The 13,843-nt window shown below is 32.4% G+C and overlaps 1 long non-coding RNA gene across 1 annotated transcript in view; it reads right to left on the bottom strand.

Moving 5' to 3' along the window:
• Nucleotides 1-3,015: 3,015 nt before the first annotated feature.
• The window catches only part of LOC127554306 (uncharacterized), a 38,878-nt gene continuing 28,050 nt past the window's right edge, over nt 3,016-13,843 (bottom strand). The window contains exon 2 of the long non-coding RNA XR_007951945.1: nt 3,016-3,273. This is a non-coding gene — a long non-coding RNA (uncharacterized LOC127554306). The remainder of the gene's footprint in view (nt 3,274-13,843) is intronic.

Consider the following 13,843-nt stretch of genomic DNA (forward strand, 5'->3'; position numbering starts at 1 on the left):
AATACATTTGACAGAAGTATCCCCGCTATGTGACTGCTAAGTGGTTCCCTTATGTGTGTGTACTTCCACACCAGTACAGGTGTCATACCTTCACTCTGTGTGTGCTTATCCAGGCATGTGTGAGGAGAGCAAGTAAGCTAGTATAATGTTAGTGTGTATGAAAGTACAAGAATGGGGAATGTAAGTTACTTATAGGACTATGTGAGTGTGGGAAGGAAGAAAGTGTGCCATTAGGGTGAGGATGCAATCTAGCAAAGGAGGTAAGTGGAGGACATGAATAATGTGAGTGTGCAGCAGGAGTGAATGAAGCAAAGGCCAGATAGATGAGTCTTGGAACAAATGCAAAGTCCTCTGTTTAGCATTCAAAGCCCTTCTTAGTATCTCCAAACCACTGCTCTCTTGCAGTCTTTTTACAACTAAACTCCTCACCTATAATCTACTCCCTGATTGTTATGGGCCAGAACAAAGTGCTAAATCAGTGGAATTGATCTAATTTAGCATGGTACTTAATAGTTCTCTAGTTCAGTACATGTACTTAGTACTTACAATAGTTCCACAAGATTCACACCTTTAATAGAGAATATATAGGCTAGGAACCTCAACCAGGATTCAATCGGGGAGATTCAAAAGCCAGAGAAGGCAAGTGGGAGCAATCGGAACCAAGACTGCAGAAGGCCTCTAAGAAAGCTAACCAGGCCACAGGAAAGGAGACAAGACTTGGAAAGAGACAATAAAGAATTTGGACTTTAATACTTGGCTGCATTTGGGGGGATTACACTGAACTGAAACAAAGGCTGCTCCCAAAAGCCCCCCAAGAAATCTGCTCCCAGGGAACATTACATTTTAGAGAGAATATTACACCTGATATTGACTGTCCTAATACCAGGCCTCTCTGCTCTGCTAAGGGGGAGTCAGAGCTTTCTTTGGAAGCCTTTCCTTGTTACAGAACCTGCCTATACCTGGGAGGAGGGTGGGTTAGGATTCAAAGGTATGAAGGATCAGATGGAGACTGGGCCTTGGCCTTAACCCTGGATCCTGGGGAAGCTGAGGGAGATCAAGTTTAGGTTCTGGAGCCCAACTTGGGCTCTTATGAATCAGAGACAAGGCAGGCAAGCTCTGAGACCAAGGTGGATTCACCTGCCAAATTCTGCCTTTGTCTATGTGTCTATGTATGTTTCTATCTATCCATTCTCTAATTATTGAATTAATTTTTAGAAAAGATAACTGCCTTAATGAGAGCCTGAAAATAACATTATTTCATTAAGGGAATAAAATTCTCAGAATTTGCCATAGCTGCATATAAGCCAATATATTTCTCGGCTATGTTCGATAGGCTTCAAATTGATAGAAGTTTGAACCCTAAGAAAATAGACAAGTTAAAATGGGTATGTGTAATAAATCACAGAAAGACTTTTAAAACTGATATATATATATATATATATATATATATATATATATATATATATATATTTTTTTTTTCCTATTTGGTGGGCAGTCTCACATACTTTTCATATAGAATTACTCTTGGTCTACCAATCATCACATTCATTCTGTAGCTGACATACTCAGATAACCAAAGAATGTATATGTAGGAATGCATTCATGTATATATATATATATATATATATATATATATACATACATACATACAAGGTTTTGCAAAACTTTGATACTCCAATATATCAATACCCTTCAGGATCATAGATTATAAATATCTAGCATAGATATACAAAAGATGGGAAAAAATAACAATATGAAGGTGCAAACTAATATTACTATGGACAATGCAAAGACTAATGGGATTAATATGCCATTAGCAGTTTCCAAGTTTTTATTGACTCTATTTCCATCCCAAACATCTGGGAGGTCTAATGATATTGGCTTCTACTATTACTATTGCTTTTAGCATCTAAATGATCTGGCCATTTGCTTTTCTGAGTATTATTTCCTACCACAAATTTAGGCTAAACTCCACTGCTAATTGATTTAGGATGATATTTTTTGAGTAATTATGTTCAAGGAAGGTCTGTCAATACAATTTGCTCTCAATTTTCACAGAAATGTCAAGTATAATGAGTCCAGGTGCATGTGTAATAATGAAAGTCTTTAATTAATATGACACTTCCAACCACATTCAGACAAGTTGTCTGACATGGGGAGATTTGTCAGAGAATTTAACATCATATTATGCTTGACAAATGATGTCTACATTCATTATTTCACTTGATTCTTACAATCATTTTAGTGTAGGAATAACAAATGCTATAATACTCTGAAGAACAGAAGCTTCTTGGGGACAGGCATGATTTTATTTTTGACTTTGTATCATTAAAAAAAAGAAAGTGTTGAGCCCAAAGTAAGTGTGAAACAAATTCTTACTGAATTAAATTGAACTTGACAGATAAGAAAACTGAAATTTACAATGACTTATTGATTTCCACAGAATCATATAGGTAACATGAAAGAGTCACAGTTCTCACCTCCTGTAATTGGCTGAGGCTTGAGTTGATGCACTGAGGTCCCAAGCACGTGAGGCTAAATAGTAATTGGACTATACTCTATTAATATATATGCTTGGAGAAAGAATGGCCCCCACCCACTCTTTGTGCAAGTCCTGATGTGTTGTATAGGAAATGACGATTCTGGTGGGTGGAGGCAAGGGAGTGGGAAGGGAAGAGGAAAGAGAGATTGCTGGCTGGCGTCTTGACACAGATGCTTGCATTGCCATTGCGATGGCCCTTCATCTCCAATCCCCCTCTGTTAGCTGGCTTCCTGTCGCAGCTGCCCATATTGCTATCCCAATCTTTCTTGCCCATATTGCTATCGCAATCCTTTTTCACCTCTTCACTTCAATAAAGATTGAAGATTTTTCCCTTAATCTGAATTCCTGACTCCGGCTGATTTTAAATACGCCATCATCACAACCTCCTACTCCAGTCCCCTTATTCCTCCATCATTCTCCTTTCCTAACTGATAACACCTTAGAGTAAAATTAGGATTGTGAATTCAATCAGCTAAGTTTGGAGTAAAAGAGCTAGAGAATTTATTTTTCAATAAGTGCATATACTACTGCAACAGAGGTTTTCATTTGGTGAAGATGGAATATCTTCGTTTAAAACTTGTATTCAGTTTCACTTATCTTTGGCTATGCATGAGCTGGTGCCTCTAGGGAATAAGATTTTTCTTTTCTTTATTAACATTTTATCTCAATTCTTGCTGCTGTTCTCCCATTGCTGCTCTCCTTTTCAGTACTTGTGGTTCTCCACATACCACCTGAAAAGACAAATTGCTCTTTTGTAATGACATTTAATTTTTCTTTAAAATAGTAATTTGGACAAAGTGCAACACTTTTATAAGTGGGCATCAAAAAGTGTTCTTTATTCTTATGGAGTTACAGAAACAAAAGATTAAACCTACATCTACAGAAGAATGCATGTACTTTTCTTATTTTGGCATTCTCTCTCTCTCTCTCTCTCTCTCTCTCTGTCTGTCTCTCTGTCTTTCCATTTTTCTTTTTCTGTATGTGTATAAATTTCTGTATGTCTCTCTTTTTTTCTCCATTTCTCTTTCCAGCTGCCTCTCTCTTTTTCTTTGTTTCTCTTTCTTTCAGTGTTTTCTGCTCATTATCTCTCTCATTAGATAGGAAAGACTTTTTATATAGTACAATGCTCTCATTTCACAAATGAAAAACCTGACAATTCAGATAATTGAAGTATTTTGTCTAGTCTCATGACCAAATAAGCATGAGTCAATTTACAAACTAAAATATTTTGAATGCTCTAAATAATTATTGATCAGAGAAATGCAAATTAAGATAATCACTACACACTCCTCAGATTGGCTAAGATAACAGGAAAAGATAATGATGAATGTTGGAGTAAATTTGGGATAACTGGGATACAAATACATTATTGGTGGAGTTATGAATGGATCTACCCATTCTGGAGAGCAATTTGGAACTATGTTCAAAAAGTTATCAAATTGTGCATATTCTTTGACCCAGAAGTGTTTCTATTGGGCCTATATCCCAAAGAGATCTTGAAAGAGAGAAAGGGACCCATATATGCAAAAATGTTTGTGGCAGTCCTTTTTATAGTGGCAAGGAACTGGAAGCAGAGTGGATGCCCATAAGTTGGGGAATGGTTGAGTAGTTATGATATATGAATGTTATGGAGTATTATTGTTCTATAAGAAATGATTAGGAGGATGGTTTTAGAACGGCCTGAAGAGATTTACATGGACTAATGCAAAGAGAAATGAGGATATCATTGTACCCGGCAACATCAATATTATACAACAATCAATTCTGATGAAGGTGACTCTTTCTAACAATGAGACAACTGAGCCCAGTTCCAATGATCTTGTGATGAAGAGAGCTATCTATACCCAGAGAGAGGACTGTGGGAACTGAATGGGGATCACAACATAACATTATCACTCTTTTTGTTGTTGTTCACTGCATTTTGTTTTCTTACTCATTTTCTTTCCTTTATGATTTGATTTTTCTTGTGCAACAAGAGAGTTGTATAAATATGTTTACACATACTGGATTTAACATAAAATATATGTATAACATACATATAACATGAATAACATATATTGGATTGCTTGCTATTTGGGAGAGGGGATGGGTGAAAGGAGGGGTAAATCTGAAACATAAGGTTATGCAAGGGTCAATGTTGAAAAATTATCTGTGCATATGTTTTGAAAATGAAAAGTTTTGGGGAAAAAAAATGATCAGCAGGTTGATTTCAGAAATTCCTGGAGAGACTTACACAAAGTTATGCTAAGTGAAGTGAGTAGAACTAAGAGATCATTGTGCACAGCAACAACAAATTATATGATGATCAGTTCTGATGGACATGCAATAGTGCATTTTTTGCAATAGTGAGGTTATTCAAATAATTAACAATTGTCTTGTGATGAAAAGAGCCGTCTGCATCCAGTGAGAACTGGATATAAGGACTGAGTGTGGATCACAACATAGTTCTTTCCTTTTTTGGTTGTTTGCTTACTTTTTTCTTTGTCATTGTTTCCTCCTTTTGGTCTGATTTTTTTATGCGGCATGATAATTGTGGAAATATGTATAGAAGAATTGTACAAGTTTAACACATATTGGATTACTTTCTAGCTAGGGGAGAGGGTGCGAGGGAGTGAGGGAGGAAAAAAATTTGGAACATAAGGTTTTTGTGTACATATACACACATATTATTTGAATTGTTCCTTTTTGGCTGTTTGCAATATATTCTTCTTGACCTGAAAACTTTGGAATTTGGTTTTAATATTCCTGGGAGTTTCATTTTGGGATCTCTTTCAGTAGGTGATTGATGGAGTCTTTCCATTTCTATTTACCTTATAATATGTCAGTTTTCCTTGTCAATGATAGGAAATATTTTGTCTAGGATTTTTGTTTTATCATGATTTTCAAGTAATCCATTAATTCTAAAATTCTCTCTTCTTGAACTATTGTTTTCCCAGATCAATTATTTTTCTAAAGAGATATTTCACATTTTATTTATTTTTTCTTTTGATTTTGTTTGATTGTTTCTTGTTTTATTGAATCATTTCTTCCTCTTCTCTAATTCTAATTTTTAAGAAATCATTTCCCTCAATGAGCTCTTTGTAGGCCATTCTTTTAAAGAAATTGTTTTCTTCAGTGAATTTTTGTATATATCCCTTACTCTTCCCCTCGCCCCCCTTATTGGCCAATTCTGCTTTTTGAAAAGTTCTTCTCATCAGTGTTTATTTGTGCTTCAGTGTTTGGGACAGAAACTTGTTTTATTTTGATATTGAACAGTATGCCTTGAAATTAAACAAAGTTATATGTACATGTCTATATGTTTGTTTGTCCTTCATTCAGAAGAGGACCATAATATCAGGGAGGCAATGACATGACATGCAAGTGTTTTGGATTTTAGTTAGGGAGGACTGGCTGTGCAAGATCACCTGCCTCACTTTCCCTTCCGGAGTCATCTAGGTTCAGTGGCAAGATATAGATCAAAATGACTAGAGATAGCCCTGGATGAAATGGACATTTTGGTCTTTTTTAAATGAAGGTCTTCAACAGGTCTTGAATGAATGTATGTGTAGATTGATAGATGGATGGATAGATAAATACAGATATATACATGTTTACATAATATACATATAACATATGTGTATGTAATAACATATCATATAATATATCTTTAATAACTATGTTCTATATGCTGTGAATTGTGCTACATACTAGGTATAATAATAATAAAAAAAGGGCAAATGATAGCTCCTTTTCTCAAGGAGCTTACAAACTAATGGAGGAAAGAATATTCAAACAAATATAGACAAAGCAAGCTATATACAGGGAAAATACTAAATAATTAACAGATTGAACATACTGGAATTAAGAAGGAATGGGGAGGGGCAGCTAAGTGGCACATTGGATATAGCACCAGCCCTGAAGTCAGGAAAACCTGAGTTCAGGTAGATTTTATTTGAGTCTTATGGGAAGCTAGGGAAATGAATTGGTAGTGCAGAGAATAAATAGCACTCTGGGTATAAAAAACAGTTAGAAAGAATGCCTGTAACTAAAAGATGGAGTATCTTGTCCTTGAAACAACAAGGAGACTCATGTCATTGTATCAAAGAGTATACTTTGGGAGAAAGGTGATAAGAGACTGGAAATTTAAGAGGGCTAATAAGAGGAATAGCAAATAGATCATTTTGTCGATAAAGGGAATAGTAAATAGAGCATTTTGCTCTTGGAGGAAATAAGAAGTCAAAGTCAAAAACTAGAGTTTTTGATTAGAGGATGTAGGTGACATGATAGAACATGTGCTTTTGAAAAATCATTTTAGTGGCTAAATGGATTGAAGTAGGGGAGATTTGAATTAGAAGGACTCACTAGAAGGCCATTTCAATAATCCATACATGATAAGCAAGAAAGAAGTTAGTGAGGTGAATAGGATTTTAGAAAAGTTAGGCATAATAGACCTTTGGAAAATATTGAATGGAGATAGAAGAGCATATATCATTTTCTAGTGCTTCATGGCACTTGCACAAACATTAACAATGTTTAGGGCATAAATACCTTAATAAAATTCAGGCATATTAAATGTATATTTTTCAAATCATTAGGCAAAAATAAAATTACATGTAACATAGGAACATAGAAATATAGACTAAAAATTAATTGCAAACCAAATAATTCTAAAGAAGGATTGGGTCAAGTAACAAATCATAAAAATAACATTTTCATTAAAGGGAACAATAATAATGAGAGAACATGCCAGAATTCATGGGATATAGCCAAAGTAGTTCTTGAAAAAAAATTTATAACTTATAAATAAATAAATGAATGAACAAATAAATTGATACTTATATTAATGAGATAAAGAGTCAATCAATGAATTGGACTTGAAACAAAAAAGTTACAAAAAGCAAATAAAAATTTTCTAATTAAATACTAAGTTGGAAATCCTGGTGATAAAAGAGAAATCAATAAAATTAAAAGTTACAAAGAAAAAAGTATTGAACTATTAATTAAACTATAAGCTGATCTTATGAAAAATCAACAAAACAGATAAATCTTTGCTTACTTTGGTTAAAAAAAGAAAGAAGAAAAAATTAACAGCATCAAAAGTTAAAGATACAAATTCATCACCAATAAAGAGAAAATTAAGAAAATTATTAGAAAATATTTTGTCAAACTGTATGTTAATAAATTGCACAATCTAAGTGAAATGGATGAATATTTACAAAAATATAAATTGCCCATATTAATAGAAAATGGAATAAAATATTTCAATAACCTCATTTTAAAAATTAATTGAAAAGGTATAAATGAATTCCCTAAGAAAAAGTCTCCAGGGCCAGATAGATGAATTTTACTAAATATGTAAAGAACAATTAATTTTGATAGAATATAAACTATTTGGAAAAAATAGGCAAAAAAAAAATTCTAGCAAATTTCTTTTATGACAAATAGGGTAAGGATACTCAAACCAGTAAGAGCCAAAAGAGAAAAAGAAAATTGTAGACCGATTTCCTTAATTATAAATTGCAAATAATTATTTATAAATAATTTTATTAATACTTTATAATATATTATTTATAATAATATGATTATTTATATTTGTACTTATGGATTAATTATAAATTATAAATGAAATAAATTACAATTTATGATTGTATATAAAATTATAAATAAAAATCAGCAAAGAGATGACAATTTTTTTTTCATTTCAATAGTATTATATTTTTCTACTACCTGAAAAGATAGTTTTCAACATTCACTTTTACAAATGCTTGTGTTCCAATTTTTTATCCCTCATTTCCTTACTTTATCCTTCTTGAAACAGAAAGCAATCTGACATGGATTAACCATGTACAATTCCTCTTTTTTTAATTTTTAATTTTTATTTTTAATACACAGAACTTTATGAATCATAGTGGGAGAGAAAAATCGGAGCAAAAGAGAAAATCTATTGGCCAGAAAAAAAAACAGAAAAAAAAAAAAAACAGAAAAAAGAAGTTAATAAAGCAAGTGTTGATTACATCCAGTCTCCATAATTCTTTTTCTGGATGCAGATGGCATTTTCTGTCCAAAGTATATTGAGGTTGCTTTGAATGACTACACCATTGAGAAGAACCAGTTTTTTTCATAATTGATCATTGCTCATTTTTGCTATTATTGTGTACCACATATTCCTGGTTCTGCTTGTTTCTCTCAGCATCAGTGTAAATCTTTCCATATCATTCTAAAATCAGTTTGTTTATCATTTTTATGGAGTAATAATATTCCATTATCTTCAGATACCATAATTTAATCAGCCATTCCCGAATTGATGAGCATCTACTCAGTTTCCAGTTCTCTGCTACCACAAAAAGAGCTGCTGCAAACATTTTTGCACATGTGGGTCCATTTCCCTTCTTTATCACTTTCTTGGGATGCAACACAGTAATGACACTGCTGGGTCAAAGGATATGCACACCTTGATAGCCCTTTGGACATAGTTCCAAATTGCTCTCCAGAATGATTGAATCATTTCACAACTCCACCAATAATGCATTAGTGCTCTAGTGTTCCCACATTCCCTCCAGAATTTATCGTTATCTTTTCCTGTCATCTTAGTCATTCTGAGAGGTGTAAGGTGGTGCCCTCAGAGTTGTTTTAATTTGCATTTTTCTAGTCAATAGTGATTTAGAGCATTTTTTCATATGACTAGGCTTTAATTTCATCACCTAAAAATTGTCTGTTCATATCTTTTGACCATTTATCAATTGAGAATGACTTTTATTCTTTTAAAATTCTTTAATTATTGTAGAATTTAGACATAAAAAACACTGATGTAAAGCGTTTTTTCTAGGTTTGTACTTCATTTTTAATGTTATTTCTCTTGGTTCTGTTTCTGAAAAAAAAATTTAAATTTAATGTAATCAAAAGTTCGTTTTACCTTTCATAATGTTCTTTTGTTCTTTGGTCATAAATTCCACTCTTCTACAAACATATGATAGGTAAATTATCATTTGTTCTCCTAATTTGTTTATGGTATCATCCTTTATACCCAAATCACATATCCATTTTGACTTTATTTTGTCATGGGGTATGAGATGTAGGTCTATGCTGAGTTTCTAGTAGATTATTTTCCTGTTTTTCCAGCATTTTTTTTTTGGTCAAAAAGTGAGTTCTTATTCCAGAAACTGAAGTTTGAGGTTCATCAAATATTAAATTACAATAGGCCTTGATTATTGTATCTTGTGTATATAATCAATTGCACTGACCCAACACTCTATTTCTTAGTAAGTACCAAATAGTTTTGATAACTACTTCTTTATAATATAGTTTTAGGTTTGGTATTACTAAGACACCATCCTTTGTGTTTTGTTTTTTTTTCATTAATTCCCTTGATATTCTTGATTTTTTGTTCTTCCAAATGAATTTTGTTACTTTTTTTCTAATTCTATAAAATATTTTTGGCAGTTTGATTGGCATGGCAATGAACAAGTAGACTAAACATATTAACCAAATAATTACAAAACATGAGACCAAACCATGAGCAAATGATATTTTTTCACTTGTTTAGATCTGACTTTATTTGTGTGAGAAGTGTTTTATAATTGTGTTCATATAGTTCTTGAGTTTATCTTGGCAAGTAGACTCCCAAATATTTTATTTTGTCTATAGTTATTTGTATTTCTTGCTTCTGGCCTTTTTCTGTAATATATAGAAATGCTAATGCTATTATAAATGGTCAGATGTTATGTTATATTATATTATATCATACAGTGATGATTATCAATCATCAAAACTATTTGGTGCTGATGAAGAAATAGTGATGGGTTAGGGATATAGGTTAGGTACACAAGAGGCAGTAATAAATGATTATAGAAATCTCCTGTTTAGTAACCCAAAGATTCCAGATTCTGCAATAAGAACTCAGTATTAAAACAAAGCAAAACAAAACAAAACAAAAACTGCTGGGAAAACTGGAAAAGAGTATGGCAGAAACTAGGTATAGGCCATATCAATGTATACAGTATACCAATATCAGGTCAGAATAGGTACATGATTTAGACATAAATGGTGATACCATATGCAAATTAGGAAAGCAAGCAATACTTTACCTGTCAGATCTATGAAGAAGAAAAGAATTTATGACCAAGTAAGATTTAGAGAATACCATGGAATACAAAATAGATAATTTTGATTACATTAAATTAAAAAGGTTTTGCACAAGCAAAATTAATACAACCAAGATTATATAGAAAGCAGAAACCTGGGGAACATTTTTTTTTACATTTAGTGCTTCTGATAAAAGCTTCATTCCTCAAATATATTCTCAAATATATGAGTCAAATTAATAAAAATACAAATCATTCCCCAATTGATAAAGGATCAAAAGATGTGAAAAGGCAGTTTTTAGTTAAAGAACTTAAAACTATCTATATGAAAAAAAAAATGTTCCCAATCACTATTGTTTAGAGAAATGTAAATTAAAACAACAATGATATACCACTCACTCCTATGAGATTGTCCAATATGACAGAAAAGATAAATGATAAATGTGGGAAATGTGTGAAAATTGGTACACTAGTGCACTGTTAGTAGAGTTATGAACTAATCCAATGATTCTAAAGAGCAATTTGAAACTATGTCCAAAGGGCAATCAAACCGGGTATTCTCTATGATCCAGCAATATTACTACTAGGTCTATAACCCAAAGAAATCATACAAAAGAGAAAAGTAACTACATGTACAAGGATATATATAGCAGCTCTATTTTGTGATGTCAAAGAGTTGGAAATTGGGTGGATACCCGTCACTTGGTAAATAGCTAAAAAAATTGTGGTATATGAATGTAATGCGATATTGTTGTGCTATAAGAAATAATCAGCTGGGGGATTTCAGAAAAATCTGGAAAGAATTACATGACCCGATGCTGAATTAAATGAGCAAAAACAGGAGAACATTGTACATAATAACAGTAATGAGAGACATAGTTTTTTCAGAATACAATTATCCAAGACAATTTCAAAAACATGATGGAAAATATCATTAACATTCAGGGAAAGAACTACGGAGACTGAATGCAGCAGATCAAAAAAATATTATTTTTACTTTTTGTTTTCCATTCTTATGGTTTTTCCTTTTGTTTTAATACTTCTTTCACAACATGACTAATATGGAATTGTGTATTACATGATTATACATGTATAACCTATATTAGATTGCTTTCTTTCCTGTGGTGTGGGGAAGGAAGGGAGGAAGAAAGAAAAATGTGGAACTTAAAAGCTGACAAAATTGAATGGTGGAAACTATTCTTTTCTAAAATTAAAGAAAAAAAAATTAAGTGCAAAAAAAAAAATGGGTTGTACTCAAGCACATTAAATTTGAGATGATTACCAGATTTCTAGTGGGGACAGTCCAGAGATGGTGATGATATATCTTTTCTAATTTTTTTTTTCATAAGTTTTGTTAACTAGAAAGTCATGAGGTAAAAACCTTGAGGGTTTTTTTTTTTTTTTTTAATTTGCATTCCTCTAATTATCATACATTTAAAGCTCTTTCTAATCCTGGTTGTTTTTTTCTTTTAATCAAAATTCCAGTTGGGGCACAAAAAAGAAATATTTCACTCTTTGAGATGGACTTATTTTATATGTTCAACTTTTCTTCTAGAGCTGAAAATAAATTGAAACTTGCTTCAACTTTTTAATTGCCTCAGATGTTTAATCTGTAAAATAAGGCCAATAATGCTCACATACTTCATAGGGCTCTTGGAAGAAAGAGCTAATAAAATACACAATTGTAAGCTCTTGGCAAATAAGGAAGTGCTATATAAATGCAAAATAACAATAATAATCATAATTGCTTTTGAACACTAGAATTACAGAGTGCAGGTGTTGGTAAACACCTCTTCTGTTTGTGAATTCCCAGTCATAATAGAATAGATAATTGTGTTTCTTCCTGATATATGTCAACAACCAATCTGGAGTGTAGGGGTACAGTCATTCATAATACATCAAAAGGACGTTCATAGCATTATAGCTAATTGGAAATAAGAGATTTTTTTTTTTTTTTTCTGGCCATAAGGAAAGCTGTTCAAGTTTCCAAATTTGAGGTTAGACGTCAAATCATTATAAAGCAATGGTAGAATAGAGGATAAAGGAATATACTATTCCCCTTATAAAAAGTGGAGACAGACTATTTTTTTTTTCTTTCTGACCAAGTGAGAGGTCAGAAATGGAGATTTAGACTCCATGTTCCCATACACATAATAATAATAATGAAAGACAAAATAACAGATGATGTATTGCTGTTTTAAAAATTGGTCTTACATATATAATTCATTTTGATCTCTGCTAAAGTTGTATAGTTTTATTATCCTCATATTTCAGATAAAAGAACTAAGTTTCATAGAAATTAAATGATTAACCTAAGATCACACAGATAAGTGTCAGAGGTGGGTTTCAAATATAGATATCTATTTCAGCCTAGTCAAGGGCTTTTTACTCTATTTAATACCACCTCACATGAAAAAATCAGTTTTAAAAGACAAATAGATCTTTCTTACAAACATACAATCTTACTTTCAAAATGTACTTATAGTGCTAGGGTTGAGAAGAATGGAGTCTGGATTTGGATTAATATGGCTTATATTCAGATCTATATTCTAATCCCATAGAGGAATTCCACTCCCCATCTTATTCCCTGGTCCTTAGTATCTTAATCTGCAATATGATAAAACTGAATTAGGTGGCTTCTGAGATTCTTTACAGTTCTAAATCCTAATCATAAATATAGCCCATAAGAAATCTCAGGATTCTCTTTAAATTACATATTTTATATTAACCTTTTTAAAAGGAACTATTACATTTCTTGAATATAAAAATATTGCTGTTGCATTTAAAATTTCTAAAATTCTGCAAAAATTATTTTTTATCTTTTTCTTTCTCTTTCATTTTTTGTTCCCTCTTTCCCCCCTTCCTCCATCCTTGCTCTTTCTTTTGTTCCATTCTTAATTGTTGTTGTTTAGCATAAAAAGAAGAACTGGAATTACATTTGGAGTAATTTGAATAGGTGGCTATATGGGCCGGGGTCTGGGAATTCTATAAGATCAAAATGGAGTCCTCTCAATACTTGAAGCTACAGGGTCAGAAAATTGCTTAATATTTCACTGGGCTCTTAAAGAATGTCATAAAAACAACTCTGAGGTACCACCTCACACCTATCAGGCTGGGTAATAGGACAAAAAAAAATGTTGAAGTGGTATGGAATAATAGGAACACTGTGATGGAGTCACTGATCCAACCATTCTGGAGAACAATTTGGTTCTGGAGAACAATTGGAGAAGAATTATGCTCA

The sequence above is a fragment of the Antechinus flavipes genome, chromosome 3 (assembly GCF_016432865.1).
Source record: "Antechinus flavipes isolate AdamAnt ecotype Samford, QLD, Australia chromosome 3, AdamAnt_v2, whole genome shotgun sequence".
Lineage (NCBI taxonomy): Eukaryota > Metazoa > Chordata > Mammalia > Dasyuromorphia > Dasyuridae > Antechinus > Antechinus flavipes.